We start from the raw sequence: 16,839 nt of genomic DNA, 5'->3' as shown, positions 1-16,839 counted from the left end.
AAAGAACTCAATAGAAAAAGACGAAATGATCTGATGTTTAAGATTGACCTGTTTGGTCGCTCGTAATCGGTTGTCTATGAATATAGTTCCTGTAATATTTTATGAAGGTAAGCTATTTATGCTGTGTTTTTTTTTACATATAAAAATCTATAATGGCTAAAAGTTTTATTCATGTTATTTCTTTAATAGTGAACTTTGTGATATTTTTATTATGCTGTAGATCATTGAGCCATTGTTAGCTACTTCAAAATAAAAAATCAAAATCACTGAAACTGAACTTCCTACACAAAATTGACACCAGGGGTCCTTCACTTTTAATGCTAGAATAGTGCTTTCTGATTGGAGAGTATTTTTAGCTTCATATTAATGGTTTGAAATATAGTAACATTAGGTATTTCCCAAAAAAAATAACTTACCAAAGAGAGGTAACTCTTGCTTATTTTTTACTAAATACTGTCAATCATTAATCAAAATACACTATAGTCTGTTTTAAAAATTAATTTCTGAAAATAAAAAAAAAGAAAACAGTTTGTAACTTCATAACAACAGAAAAGAGGATAAACAAATGACCAAAACAAATTATTGATTTTTTGTTAAGATTGATTGTTGAAATTATTTAACTTGATTCTTAAAATAATTCAATATGATTCTTAAAATAATTCAATTTGATTCTTAAAATTATTTAATTTTGTTATACTTACATTATCTTAAGGGTGCCTTCATTAATATCCTGTTTTAGTTCTTTGTATGTCAAATCGTATCTTTCTAATTTTGTAGTCTCTTTCTGACCCTCAGATTCATTCCAATATATAACCTGTAAATAATGTATATACATTTTATTTAAGCTGTCTTTAAAAGTTTGATTTATTTTCAGTCTAAAGATACTGTTATTAGTATGCAAACATTTTTTTATTCATGCTGTAAAAACAATATATAAAGCAAAAAAATTATATTGTCGCACAAGAAGAAAAGTAACACTAATAAGCAAAGCAACATATGGTATCATAGAGCAACACAAAGCAACATAAAGTAACACTAATAAGCAAAGCAGCATATAGTATCTAAAAGCAACACAAAGCAACATAAAGTAACACTAATAAGCAAAGCAGCATATAGTATCTAAAAGCAACACAAAGCAACATAAAGTAACACTAATAAGCAGCCTCCGGGTGCGGGAATTTCTCGCTACATTGAAGACCTGTTGGTGACCTTCTGCTGTTGTTTTTTTCTATGGTCGGGTTGTTGTCTCTTTGACACATTCCCCATTTCCATTCTCAATTTTAAAGCAACATATAGTATCATAAAGCAACACAAAGCAACATAAAGTAACACTAATAAGCAAAGCAACATATAGTATCATAAAGCAACAAAAAGCAACATAAAGTTAATTAGTCAAAGTATAAGCTATGAAAGCATTATTAAACAAGGGAAATAGAAGTTTGTTTTATTTAACTGAAGTAGCCAATGCCTGCACCACACACTAAAATAGTCTGTATTTGTGGCAGCTATGTATTCATCTGACATTAATTGTTGAGGGATGCAGGTTATGATGTTGTGTGATCTATAACACCTTGCATGTGAAACAAAGGTTATTGTATGTTATCAAAAAGCATGCATGAAGTAAAATTTGAGTTACTAGTATTTAATTCAATTTTAAAACATCAGGGGGAAACCATTTTGTTGATGTAAAAAGGATAACAGGAATGAGATATTAACCACTCACCAAAACTTAATAATATCAATTTCCCAGTTTTTATTTTAAAGAGATGTGACAGTGAACCTTCATGCACACCCAAAATATCATGAAATCTTGTTTACCCTAAAAGTTTTTCGCCTTGCCAGATAATGAACTATTTTCCCATTGTAAGTTGTTAATTTGTTTGACCCCTCATCCCATGTATGAAGAAGGTATTTGTTCTTAAACCAGCATGGTGGGTTTTCCAATAATTCATGTGGAGACACTGTCTTTGCTGGTGATGGTGATAAAGATGGTGAGGAATGACATTTAGCTTTGACATTTGATGGTGAATGAGTCATGAGTGAGCTTGCTGTTGCGGAAGGTAAGACTGACGGTGACTGATGAATAGTTGAAGTTAAGACTGACGTTGACTGATGAATAGTTGAAACTGAAGGTAAGACTGTCTGTGACTTAGGAAAGGTTGAACGTGTACATGTACTTGATGATGTTTCAGTTGATAGTGACTCATGAATGTGTGGATCTATGGTTGATGAAAACGCTATTGATGGTGAATGAAGAGGTGCTGATGTTGAAGCTGGTAAAAATAGTGGAATGTCCTGCTCATGTGAATGCTTATTGTCATTTTCATTGATTTCCATTGGAACTGGTACATTTTGGGTGTTTTCAAGTTGAATTAAATTTATCAAATTTTGCTTTAAAGAATTAATGTCCAAATTACGCCTAAATAGAGATTTGTCAGTTACTGATTGCATACATACATCTTTCCTATACATGATTTGATTTTTAATTGCACTGATTTTATCTTTCTTAAATTTCAAATTATCAATATATGATGTCATTTCTGGTTCACTTTTCCATTTACCTCCCATTTTATCTATTTCATTTAATAATTCTTTGCGCTCTTGATTAATTTTTGTACATTTAGCTTCTTTCTCATCAATTCTTTGCTGAAGTGTTGCTCTTCTCTCGTTATTTAGTTTAATTTCATCTGATATTTCTTTTTCTTTTAGTATTTGGGACTCTTGTCTTGCTTTTGCCATAACTTGAATTTTAAAATTGAGAAAGGAAATGGTGAATATGTCAAAGCGACAACCACCCGACCATAGAGCAAACAACAGCCGAAGGCAACCAATGGGTCTTCAATGTAGCGAGAATTCCCGCACCCGTAGGTGTCCTTCAGCTGGCCCCTAAAATATGCATAATAGTACAGTGATAATGGACGTCATACTAAACTCCGAATTATACACAAGAAACTAAAATTTAAAATCATACAAGACTAACAAAGGCCAGAGGCTCCTGACTTGGGACAGGCGCAAAATTGCGGCGGGGTTAAACATGTTTATGAGATCTCAACCCTCCCCCTATACCTCTAGCCAATGTAGAAAAGTAAAAGAATAACAATACGCACATTAAAATTCAGTTCAAGAGAAGTCCGAGTCTGATGTCAAAAGATGTAACAAAAGAAAATAAATAAAATGACAATAATACATAAATAACAACAGACTACTAGCAGTTAACTGACATGCCAGCTCCAGACCTCAATTAAACTGATTGAAAGATTATGTCTTCATCATATGAATATCAGGTACAATCCCTCCCGTTAGGGGTTTAGTGTCATACTATCATAAAATATATGAGAAGAACATAACCCGTGTCATGCCAACAACTGTTTTTTTAGAAATAAATGTGTTTAGTTCCGATGCAAAGACCCTATCAGTGAATCAATGTTAAAGCCAAAATATGCAATCTTTAATGACCTGACAACAGTATCGTAACTATATCCCCTTTTAATAAGTCTATTTAAAGGTTTTGTTAGTTTCTGAGGAGAATACTGACATTTTTGTGCTTTATAAAGAATATTTCCATAAAATTTTGGATGTGAAATACCAGAACGTATAAGATGTCTGCATGTTGAGTTATATTTACGAATTATTTCCTTATACCGGTGATAAAATTTAGTAAATGTTTTGACCAGTTTGTGATATCGAAAACCCTGGTGTAATAATTTTTCAGTAATACATAAATTTCTCTCGCTAAAATCTAATATATTGTTACATACACGAATGAATCGTACAAGTTGAGATATATAAACACCATAAGATGGTGACAAGGGAACGTCACCATCTAAAAATGGATAATTAACAATAGGAAATGAAAAATCATCTCTTTTATCATAAATTTTTGTATTAAGCTTCCCGTTTATGATATAGATATCAAGATCGAGGAAAGGGCAGTGGTCATTGTTTTCATTAGCTTTATTTAAAGTAAGTTCTACAGGATAAATTTCTTTAGTATACATACTGAAGTCGTCATTATTTAGAGCCAATATATCATCCAAATATCTAAAAGTATTGTTAAATTGTTGTATCAAATGTTGTTTTGATGGGTCTTTGCTAATTTTAGTCATAAATTGTAACTCATAACAATACAAAAACAGGTCCGCAATAAGTGGTGCACAGTTAGTCCCCATTGGAATTCCAATAACTTGACGATATACGGAATCTCCAAAGCGAACAAAAATGTTATCAAGTAAAAATTCAAGTGCATAAATAGTATCAAAGCATGTCCAATTGACATAGTTCTTTTGTTTATTGCTACTAAAAAATGATCTAAAAGAGTTTGAACATATGTACTCGCATTCCGACTTATTAAATGCCCAGTTAATTAGGGATGTGAATTTTTTCTTAATAAGAATATTGTCTTCTTCATTTTTCCCACCCAGCCATTCCATTGTAGTGTTATTTTTCATCATAAGTTTTGTATTTATTGTTGATGTGTTGATATTTGGTGATATTGTCTTTTGCCTGTCTAGTTGGCCCATCATTCGCTCTAGGGCAATGTTGTTTGATGGACAAGTCAAGGTCTCTTTTTTTGTATTTTCGGATGGACAATGGTATTTACCTTCAGGTAGGTAATCCTTAAAAAAATTTTGGCATTTCCCTAAGATACAAGATGCCATTTTCGAAATGCATTGCAAGACTATGCTATTTTCATCCAACGGTTTTAATACGCCTTGGCAGAAATCAGATATTTTAAGGTTATCAACTGTAAATATTTGATAATCATTGTCCAAAAGTATAGCTGGTTTGTTTACAATTTTTTCCAATTCCTCGACTAACGTGTTATAAACAGGCTTCATTTGTAGAGCTGGTTTATTTTGAGACGCCAAAGAAAAATAAGGAGCTGTAATTTTGATGTAAATAATTCCAATAGACTGACAGATTGATGTGACGATATCATTTTCAAATAGTTGAAGTATAGAAGTTTGAAGAAAATTTGGTTTATTTTTCGATGACTTTATATAGACGGAGAGAAGATCTTTTAGACATAATGTACCACAAGCATTATAAAAAAAGAGTGTTAAATCTATTTCCAACAAAGTCTTGGATTGGTATATTGTCAATATTATTCGATTTTAAAAATGTTCGACAGTATGCAGGATCTCCAACTTTTTCATTATAAAATAATTTTGAGATACATCGGATTAAATTATGAGTATACGATTCTCCTTTGTTTCGGAATAATGTATTAAAACGTACAGAATTTGTTTTTTCTATATCTTTCGCTACTTTTTCAACTTCATCAGCAAATTGCAGAAGTGGGTGTACAGAACACTGAAATTCATTAATGGTCATCTCATTGTTTTCCTCTTTACTGTTTTTTAATTGATTGAGAATCTTATTTGACTTGAGCTCGGTCGCACTTCTGTCAGTCATACAGTTGGTAAGTTTTGTCAAAAAAGCATTTTCCTCTGTAATTTCATGAACTATATCTAATGTTGCTTTAACATATTGCTCTGCAGATCCACTTGATATCTCTTTTATTCCTGCAATGCATAGGTTGCTTGATTCTCATATAATAAATAACCTTTTCCTGTCTAGAATATGCATAAACAAGGGTCAACACACCATTTTTAACAAAAAGGTTCTGTTCCAAGTCAGGAATATGGTTTATTTTAGAAATTGTCCAAGATATTGCTGATATTAACCAATAGTATGAGAAATATAAGGATGGCCAGACGGACAGTCAAAGGTAACAGTTAATGCCCTCTTCCCCTTGAGGCGGGGACTTAGAAATGTAAACTACTTAAGTATTAAAAGTCTGCATCCATTTTAGAGATATTGCTGATATTAACCAATAGTATAAGTTAAATAAAATTCTTTCAAAAAATCTATAATTTGATCTGTAACTTATCATGGTTATACTATATACCAAATTTCAAACCAATATCTTCAAGCATGACAACGAAAAGTGTGTAAAGCTGATTTGGCAGATAGACAGACAGACTTACGGACGGACAGACGGACAAACAAGAGTGCAAACCTAAAGTCCCCTTAAACTTCGTTGGTAGGGGCCTATTACCTATTTTTAAACTTATAAATTACAAATGGACAGACATTCAAAGGTAACAGTTAATGCCCTCTTCACCTGGAGGCGGGGCATAGAACTGTAAACTAAGTATTATCATATACCTAAAGTAAATTCTCCTTCACTTCCACTTATTTTGGTTCCATAAAAATGCCGTCCTTGTTTAGATGTGGCATCTTTCATCAAAGTAATGTTTTCTGAGTTTCCAATGGCCTCTTCTACTTGTCTGTTGCAAATAGCTTTTGCCTCTCTTGACATGTTGTGGATAGATGCTACAGAGGGCAAATTGTCTATTTCATGTCCATTTACAATTTTCACAATGCTCCCAATAACATCGGAAATGTTCTGCATTGGAACATTCTTTGATATACAATATAACACGCATTCCCGGATGTTATTGGTGTACGGATTTCCTCTAGTCCTTTCCCTGAATTTTGGTATGGTTTGGTCTGATCTTTCTTGATTTGTAATACTGATTATCTCATTTTGTAAATAACTTATCTCCTGATGTAATACTTGACCATCCAATCTTGTGAGATTGCACTGGTTACCTTTGCTGCTAATCATAGGTTTTGCATTTTCTGTTTGCATAATTGTTGTCTTCATTTTTGGTGTCTTTACTGATTCTTTATGAAATTCCATTTCTTTCTTTAAATTGATAATCTTAATATTTTTTCTTCGAACCTTTTTCTTTTCATTTCCCAATTTTACATATAAATCTGATACTTTTTTTTTAAGAGCAATAATTTTAGGTTGTACATTGTCTATTTTTGGTATTACGTTGAATCTTTCAGGAATTCGGAATATCTGCTTTTCAAATGGGTCTATCTGTTCATAGTTTCTAGAGGTCTTTAATTTTCTAAGTTTTGCAACTACTGACTTTATTCTTTTGAGGAGACTAGCTGAATGTATATCTTCTGGATTTTTTTTCAAAATGCTACATACCCATCTGTGTATTATTCGCTGACTTCCAGCTCTAAAATGGCTCTTACTTTCATTATACAATTTTATTACATTTTCATTTGTTAAACAGTCCAAGTAAAATGGAAGAGGTGGAAATTTGGGATCCATTACATGCAATTTACCTGAGTAGTAATGTTTGCTGTAAACATGACACATTTTGTTTAATCCAAAATTTTTACTAAAATATTATAAGTATATGTATATCTTACCCACACCTTATTTATTTTACAGTCCGTGGAATGTCTTGCGCACATTTTTTTTTATAGATTAAGAGATACTGTGGGTGAAATGGAAGATACTGTGCAAAAACAAGTTTTAAAATGCATGCTAATTTAGTAAAATTAAGCGTTTCAAATCATTTCTCACCTTTCAAATTATAATTAAACTGAATATGCTCATTTTGCCATAATGTGTAATATTCATCATCATTGGTATTAAAAACTAAGTGTGTATCATATCCAGGGACTAGGTTATATGATGGTAGTTAGCAAATAAAACATGAAAATGCACAACTCTAGTTTATAAATTTATTTAAACATATGTCGGCAAAAAGCTCTACAGAGCTTATGTTTGTATTTAATGTAACCCGACTTGAAATAAAATTTCTTATCTTATCTTATCTTATCTTATGGTTTTGTCCAAGATCTCAAATATTTAACCATTACAGTTATTGTTGTACCTATTTACGATGAGTAGTGAATATAAGTTAATTTTATCATCATGTTTCCAAAAAATACATTTGACGTCATTTGGCAAGATTTTTACAAAGTAAAATCAGAAAAATATAAACATAGATATACCTAACACATACAACCACAAAAAATTACTTCCTTTTCAAGCATTTGATAAGGCTTACAGAATGAGAAAAACTCTCTTCGTTCTGTTCACCAACCAAACCCTGAAAAGGAAGTAGTGCACCTTCATAATCAGTTGGCCATTGAGTCTCAGCATCGCTTAAACTTAGTTCTTCTGATGCTAGAGGCAATTCATGAACTAAAAAAGCTGGGTCCTGAGTTTCAGCATTACTAAAAGTTGTTTCAAATGCTTTTAAGGATGGTAAATCATCAGTAGCAGCTGGTAACTGAGTTTCAGCATCACTTAAACTTAGAACAACTGCTGATGAAGGTAATTCATCCTTTAAAAGTGTTAGAGGCTCAGTTTCAGTATCACTAAATTCAAGTTCAACTAATTTTGGCCATGGTACAACTGTATAATCAGTTGATAACTGAGTTTCACAGCTACTAAAACTATAACCGACTGATTCTGAAAGGGGCTGATTGAAAATGTGTTCACCATCAGAAAAGCATTGACTATCAAAATCATCATAAATCTTTGACATATTTGATGACTCTAATAAGCAATGTTTCTCCAATACTTGTTCCTCATCAACTAATAATGACTTGCTGTCAACAGAGGCAAATGATTCATTTAGTTGATGAGGAACATCAGTCTCCATAGGATCAGAGGTTATCCAACTGTCACTATTGATTAAAACTATTGGTGAAGAAGGAAGTACCTCTGCTTCCCTACAAAGTTCAATGTCATCAATTGAGTCTGAGAACCTGTTGCTTAAAGCAAATAGGGAATCAGAAGAATCAATTGTACTAGGTACAGCTATAGTACTCTGCCTTCGTCTACAACTACAACAGTGACAATCTCCTGGATATGTGCACACATCAGATAAATCCTCTGAAATATTATCATCTGGAAGAACATCACAGTATTCTCCAAAAAGAAACCTAAACACTATGGCGTCACGAGCATTAGTAAAATATGGTATTACTTCTGTCCAAATTTGACATCTAGCCATTTTCTGTAAAATCAGAATAAAGTAACTTCTTACACAAAATATACCATTATTTAAACCAGAATTATGGCTTTAGACTGTTAAGTTATGTAGTTTGACTGTTTAATATAGTCAATTATCTCCCTTGAAATATTTTTTAGCAGTATCTATTAATGTCAATTTTCATGTTTGGTATCGCCACTGTGTAAAATTAAATCATTATCAATCAAGCCATTTATGAGGATTTGTGTTTACAAGACCTGTTGCCACATATTTCAATTTTAAAACAAGTAAGTTCAATTATCTCCCTTGAAATATTTTATACCATGATAATGTTTATGTGTGTACTTTCTCTGGTTGTGTACTGCAACTGTGTTAAGCTGATTCAGTGTCAGTGCATATTTGAGGAATTCTGGTTAAAAGACAATCATTGACACACAGAGGGATTTTTATATATACCCCCCCCCCCCAAAAAAAAAAATGACTATATATATTATATGACATGTGAATACATTAAGACTGACTTACCTTAATATTCTTTGACCTTGTTTTTTCAATGTAACATATACTTCTATGTTTACAGGTTATATATAAAAAATCTTCTCTCTATATAAATCAAAGGATATAAAATAAATGGATATTTAGTAAATGCACATGTGACAAAATCGCACCAAAATAAATGCATACAAAAAACAAGTTCAAAAAAAAAAATCAATGAACTGGGCTTTTATTCATGTTGTTCATGTTGGCAGTCCATGAAGAGTCTTCAACAATGAACAAATAATTCATATTCCAATGTTTATGTAAGTAAGTTCAGTTATCTCCCTTGAAATATTTTATACCATGATAATGTTAGTCCATTTAGTCTTCAACAATGAACAAATCATTGGGTATAAAAACTGACTTTATATATGACTATATATTATATCATATATGTGAATACATTAAGACTGACTTACCTTAATATTCTGTGAGCTTGGTGTTTCAATTTAACATACTTCTATGTTTACAGGTTATATATATGAATAATTATTCTTCTCTCTATATGAATTAAAGGATATAAAAAAAAAAATGGATATTTAGTAAATGTACATGTGACAAAATTGCACCAAAATACATACATACGAAAAACAATTTATCAATTAAAATAGGGCTTTTATTCGTGTTGTTCATGTTTACAGTCCAGGTAGAGTGTTCACCAATGAACAAATCATTTATATTTCAATGTGTAAGTAAGTTAGTTAAATTATCTGCCTAGAAATATTTTAGACAATGATAATGTTGGTGCATGTAGTCTTCAACAATGAACAGATCATTCATATTTTAATGTTTAACTAATAAAGTTAATTCAATTATCGCCCTTGAAATATGTTAGACCATGATAATTTTCATTCATGTACTTATTCAACATATTCAATGATTGGGTTGATTTGGATCTGCTTACCCTTCCAGAGCACCTGAGATCACCCCCAGTTTTTGGTGGGGTATGTGTGTCTCAGTCTTTATTTTTCTATGTTGTATTTAGTGTGTGTTGTTTGTCTGTTTATCTGTTTCTTTTTTAGCCTTGGCTTTTTCTTTGTTTTTTTACTTATGAGATTGAAGGTGCCTTTGGTATCTTTGGCCACTCTTTTACACATTTTTTAATGAACACAACACCATTTACATGTATTCTACAGTTGTGATGTGAAAAGAAAACAGCAGTTATACATTAAAGCATGCATGCTTGCTTTAAATTATAAAAAAAAACAATAACTGTTCTTAATCCTACAGAGAACAGCCTATAAAGTCATTGTCTATATAATATGTTAAATCCACCAAAATAGATGAATGTTTTCCACATATTAGTTATTAAAAGTTTATGTCTCTTCCTATATTAAAAAATATCAACATGCATTTTTTTCAAGGGAAATAATTCGATGAATTTATATGATGTATGAAAGCAGTCTCTTTAGAAGTATAAACATGACATATTTCATCTTCTTCTGTATTGTTATTTGTGATTGTTTTTGTTATGTTGATGGTTAACTAAAAAGTGACAAGCACAACATCTCAATATTCATTATATAAATTCAATACATGTTCAAGAGCTTACAACCTGTACATGATGTACAAGCTACAGTGTGTAATATTGTTACTTACCTTTACAATGAGGTCAAATATATAAACAATATTGAATCAGTATTATTATTAAAAGTATGGTATTAATAACTAGTATATGATGCAGTATGTCTATGTGGCCAAACTGTGACAAATGGTGTCCTAAAAAAAATTACTTTAAAATGTGTTTGTATGTTACATGTATTTGTACATTTAAAAAATGACTGTAATATTTTTTCTGTCTATTCGAAATAACATAAAAAATGTGGTGCACACTGTCAAATAACCAGCTATGCGCGTTATTCAGTGTGCACCAAATTTTCTATGTTATTTCGAATAGACAGAAAAAATATTAAAGTCATATTACACTTGCAATAACATGTGTTATCTCTATGTGATTTATTGGACTAAAAATTCAAACGAAAAGTGCATAATCATGATAATGGCAATACATCAATAATAATTAGAGAAATGCATTCATTTAGTTTAAGCAAATGTGAGTGTGTTGTTAAATGTGATGTGTAGAGAAAGAATTCCATTTTGTATCATTTGCTGCAGTATACAGATGTACATTACATGAAGTTGTAAGTGGCAGATCAACTAATTTTATGTGTTGCGCCCACTGACTGCCTCAGAGGGGTCCTGCTCTGGTCATGCGTCAGTGATTCTGTATATAATTAATAAATATTTTACTCTGGTTGTCATCTGTTGCATTATATATTTACAGTACATAAGGTTGTAATTTGTTGCAGTACATGTATATCAACAATTTACAGTATGTCATGACTTATGAGGTTGTCAATTGTTGCAATATACATGTACATCCCTACATGTATCTAGTTAGTAATATTATGCCTAAGCCTATGGAAGATTGAACATTTAGTTTTACATAAATCATTAAACAATTAGGACAATTGATCATGGCTTTGAATTGTACTCATGATACTCATTGATATTGATCCTTGATTGCTGCATAGATATATCTATGTGACCCTTAGGCAAAGCTTACAATTAGGTTAATCATATTTGATAATATGTAAGGTAAAAGAAAGGATTGTAATCAGAGACCTCATTATGAGTTAAGGGTGACAGCTAGGTTTTGAATGACTACCCCCCACCCCCACCCCCCCTTTTTCCCTCCTTTTGTCAATATCAAAGTTTTTATATACAATTTTGAAAACAGGATTTCATCATTGAATGATATTCTCCATAAAAGCCTTATGGGCAAGCTTTATCATTTCTTTGGAAAAAATCAATTCTTTATTACATTTTTTGAACTTTAAAAAAAAATCCTACCTTCTTCCGCAAAAGCTCTCCATGAGAAATTGCTTTTTCTCAAATAACATGCTTCAAAAATAATGTTTACCTGTATTTATTTTAATATTGTTTTATATTATAGTCATGCAATATCCTTTCAAGTCAAAATAAGTTGTTCATAAATGATAATAGGTATAACCAACCGTCGTGATTCCCGTGCGTAATAAGAGTGATGACCTAAGCAATTTTAAAGTCATTTTTTTCCTGGAGTTATCTACCCTACCTTATGCTCTATACGAAAGGAGGTCGTTTTCTGAAGTAGCTACCATTGTTGGACTACGTGTTTAAGTTGTACGAAGGGCAACTCTGCCTTTTCAAGCAGCGACTTTTCGCATGTGTCTTGTGACTTCATGTCATATCTAACCAGTTCTTATTAAATAAATTTTTGAGTTTACGCCAAGACTAGCATCATCTTTAACTTTTGTTTCATTCTACAGACTGTGTACCTCGAATGTTTTAACTAAAAAAAATATGTCTTCACTGGGAACCACAGAGCTGAAACATGCACACTTCAGTTTAGCAGGGACAATACTCTGTAACCCATTTTTGACATTTTTTCACATTGGATCAGTCAGTTGTTCACAGTATTGCTTGTCAAAGACAAGTCTATAAAGATAGTGAATGCTGCATTCGAAGAGGGACTGCTCGATTCTTTCTCGGAAATTTTGCAATCGTCAAAAATCTAAAACACCCTTTTCTATTGAAAAAAGATATTCTACATTATAAGGTGTCGACTTTAAGTTAGCAATAGAACTTAAATAATAACTAATGTTTATCTTAGTACAAGACTTTTACAAAAGGTTGTCACATATGTAATATGATGGACACATCAACCTTCAAAAATAGGTCCCTTCTATGTTGCTTGGTCCTTGCAATTCTAAGGTATTACTAAATACCTAGGTTTTCTCTAGAATGGTAGATAAAAGTTGAAAGCTAAGTTGCTTTAATTTTCTCCCATTCTTCTACGTATTACAAGGTCACAAAGATTAAGATTCATGTCCAGTGGCACATATTACAGTCATATCTGGATTCATCATTACACGATGCTGGAAAATTCCTATTGTCAAATTCAATTTCAAATGCATAGATTCTTGCTCAATAAAGGATGAGATCTGTGTGTGAAACGTCTGATATATACAATGATTGATTTATTCATTATTGGTCTTTAACGCCCCTTTTATTATTATTTGCTATTTCATGGCGACCAGCTATATAATGGTGAAGAAAGCTGGTGCACCAGGAGAAAACTACTGACATTCGGCTGGAAAATGTCAAACATAGTTTTGGAGTCTGGCCAAGCTTCGAACTCTGAAATAAGCAATGAAGCAATAATTTGTACTAATGAAAGAAGCTTTTTTCTCGTTTGATAGATAGTGTTGTTTTTTATCTTTCAAATTGAATATAGCAAGAGGTTTTAAAAAGAGTGTAAAAAAAGAACAATAGCCGAGTGCATAGTTCGTTTTAATACATTTTTGTCGTTGGGATGCTATCTCGTTGAGTGAAAAAAACTCGCATATATCTGGCTTCCATTCAAACCAAACACATATCTTTTGGTATTTATGTTGCTAGATTGCTGTTTCCTTGACGTTTACCCCATATTGCATATTGATGCACAAGACACACGTATATATAATATATATATTAAAACATGAAATTAAGGTGTTATGTCATGCGTAAATAAGCCAGAGAAAAAGCAAACGAGAAACTCAAAGAACTCAATAGAAAAAGACGAAATGATCTGATGTTTGAGATTGACCTGTTTGGTCGCTCGTAATTGGTTGTCTATGAAAATAGTTCCTGTAATTTTTTATGAAGGTAAGCTATTTATGCTGTGTTTTTTTTTTTACAGATAAAAATCTATAATGGCTAAAAGTTTTATTCATGTTATTTCTTTAATAGTGAACTTTGTGATATTTTTATTATGCTGTAGATCATTGAGCCATTGTTGGACTACTTGTTTAAGTTGTACGAAGGGCAACTCTGCCTTTTCAAGCAGCGACTTTTCGCATGTGTCTTGTGACTTCATTTCATATCTAACCAGTTCTGATTAAATAAATTTTTGAGTTTACGCCAAGACTAGCATCATCTTTAACTTTTGTTTCATTCTACAGACTGTGTACCTCAAATGTTTTAACTAAAAAAAAATATGTCTTCACTGGGAATCACAGAGCTGAAACATGCACACTTCAGTTTAGCAGGGACATTACTCTGTAACCCATTTTTGACATTTTTTCACATTTGATCTTTAAAGACACTGTCAGTGGTTCACAGTATTGCTTGTCAAAGACATGTCTATTAAGATAGTGAATGCTGCATTCGAAGAGGGACTCCTCGATTCTTTCTCGGAAATTTTGCAATCGTCAAAAATCTAAAACACCCTTTTCTATTCAAAAAAGATATTCTACATTATAAGGTGTCGACTTTAAGTTAGCAATGGAACTTAAATAATAACTAATGTTTAACTTAGTACAAGACTTTTACAAAAGGTTGCCACATATGTAATATGATGGACACATCAACCTTCAAAAATAGGTCCCTTCTATGTTGCTTGGTCCTTGCAATTCTAAGGTATTACTAAATACCTATGTTTTCTCTAGAATGGTAGATAAAAGTTGAAAGCTAAGTTGCTTTAATTTTCTCCTATTCTTCTACGTATTACAAGATCAAAAAGATTAAGATTCATGTCCAGTGGCACATATTACAGTCATATCGGGATTCATCATTACACGATGCTGGAAAATTCCTATTGTCAAATTCAATTTCAAATGCATAGATTCTTGCTCAATGAAGGATAAGATCTGTGTGTGAAACGTCTGATATATACAATGATTGATTTATTCATTAGTGGTCTTTAACGCCACTTTTATTATTATTTGCTATTTCATGGCGACCAGCTATATAATGGTGAAGAAAGCTGGTGCACCAGGAGAAAACTACTGACATTCGGCTGGAAAATGTCAAACATAGTTTTGGAGTCTGGCCAAGCTTCGAACTCTGAAATAAGCAATGAAGCAATAATTTGTACTAATGAAAGAAGCTTTTTTCTCGTTTGATAGATAGTGTTGTTTTTTATCTTTCAAATTGAATATAGCAAGAGGTTTTAAAAAAAGTGTAAAAAAAAGAACAATAGCCGAGTGCATAGTTCGTTTTAATACATTTTTGTCGTTGGGATGCTATCTCGTTGAGTGAAAAAAAACTCGCATATATCTGGCTTCCATTCAAACCAAACACATATCTTTTGGTATTTATGTTGCTAGATTGCTGTTTCCTTGACGTTTTCCCCATATTGCATATTGATGCACAAGACACACGTATATATAATATATATATTAAAACATGAAATTAAGGTGTTATGTCATGCGTAAATAAGCCAGAGAAAAAAGCAAACGAGAAACTCAAAGAACTCAATAGAAAAAGACGAAATGATCTGATGTTTAAGATTGACCTGTTTGGTCGCTCGTAATCGGTTGTCTATGAATATAGTTCCTGTAATTTTTTATGAAGGGAAGCTATTTATGTTGTGGTTTTTTTTTCATATAAAAATCTATAATGGCTAAAAGTTTTATTCATGTTATTTCTTTAATAGTGAACTTTGTGATATTTTTATTATGCTGTAGATCATTGAGCCATTGTTGGACTACGTGTTTAAGTTGTACGAAGGGCAACTCTGCCTTTTCAAGCAGCGACTTTTCACATGGGACAACATCCCTAATGCGCCTTGAAATGAGGAACTCAAAAGTCACGTGTAAAGAAAAAATCTCTGTGTAGTGATATTGGACATATTTCTATTTTTAGCAAATGACTGAACTTAATTATTTGTGGTGATTAGGAAAGTAGAGGAACATAGAATAAATGTGTAAAAACTATGGAGCTATTGAATGTGTTCAAAGTATTAAATTTTCAAAGAACTTATTGTGTTAAAAAGGGGATATTTTACCACAAGGAGCCGCATCACAACAGGATGTTCGGGGTTTGCTAATTTACGGAAAAAGTAATCTCACTTCGTACCCCGAAAATTTAACCACATATGTGAAAATGTCACAGCTTCGAAACAAGCTATCATACATATCCAAGTTAACGATATGGACTGAGCTACAGGAAAAAACGTTACCATTACCGCCTATGTAAAAACAATTAAAGATTTTGACCCACATGTGTCTTGTGACTTCATTTCATATCTAACTAGTTCCGATTAAAAAATTCTTGAGTTAACGCCAAGACTAGCATCATCTTTAACTTTTGTTTCATTCTACAGACTGTGTACCTCGAATGTTTTAACTAAAAAAAATATGTCTTCACTGGGAATCACAGAGCTGAAACATGCACACTTCAGTTTAGCAGGGACATTACTCTGTAACCCATTTTTGACATTTTTTCACATTGGATCTTTAAAGACACTGTCAGTGGTTCACAGTATTGCTTGTCAAAGACATGTCTATTAAGATAGTGAATGCTGCATTCGAAGAGGGACTCCTCGATTCTTTCTCGGAAATTTTGCAATCGTCAAAAATCTAAAACACCCTTTTCTATTCAAAAAAGATATTCTACATTATAAGGTGTCGACTTTAAGTTAGCAATGGAACTTAAATAATAACTAATGTTTAATTTA

At 32.0% G+C, this 16,839-nt stretch overlaps 1 long non-coding RNA gene across 1 annotated transcript; it reads right to left on the bottom strand.

The window, feature by feature from the left end:
• Positions 1-431: 431 nt before the first annotated feature.
• On the bottom strand, positions 432-11,071 carry LOC143056364 (uncharacterized). The gene is made up of 5 exons (XR_012972311.1): positions 10,956-11,071; positions 9,776-9,857; positions 9,345-9,422; positions 702-814; positions 432-503 (listed from the first exon to the last, which is right to left on the bottom strand). It is a non-coding gene; the product is annotated as an uncharacterized LOC143056364 (long non-coding RNA).
• Between the last annotated feature and the right edge of the window lie 5,768 nt (positions 11,072-16,839).

The sequence above is a fragment of the Mytilus galloprovincialis genome, chromosome 13, assembly GCF_965363235.1.
Source record: "Mytilus galloprovincialis chromosome 13, xbMytGall1.hap1.1, whole genome shotgun sequence".
NCBI lineage: Eukaryota > Metazoa > Mollusca > Bivalvia > Mytilida > Mytilidae > Mytilus > Mytilus galloprovincialis.
This window is presented reverse-complemented; position numbering and strand designations above follow the sequence as displayed.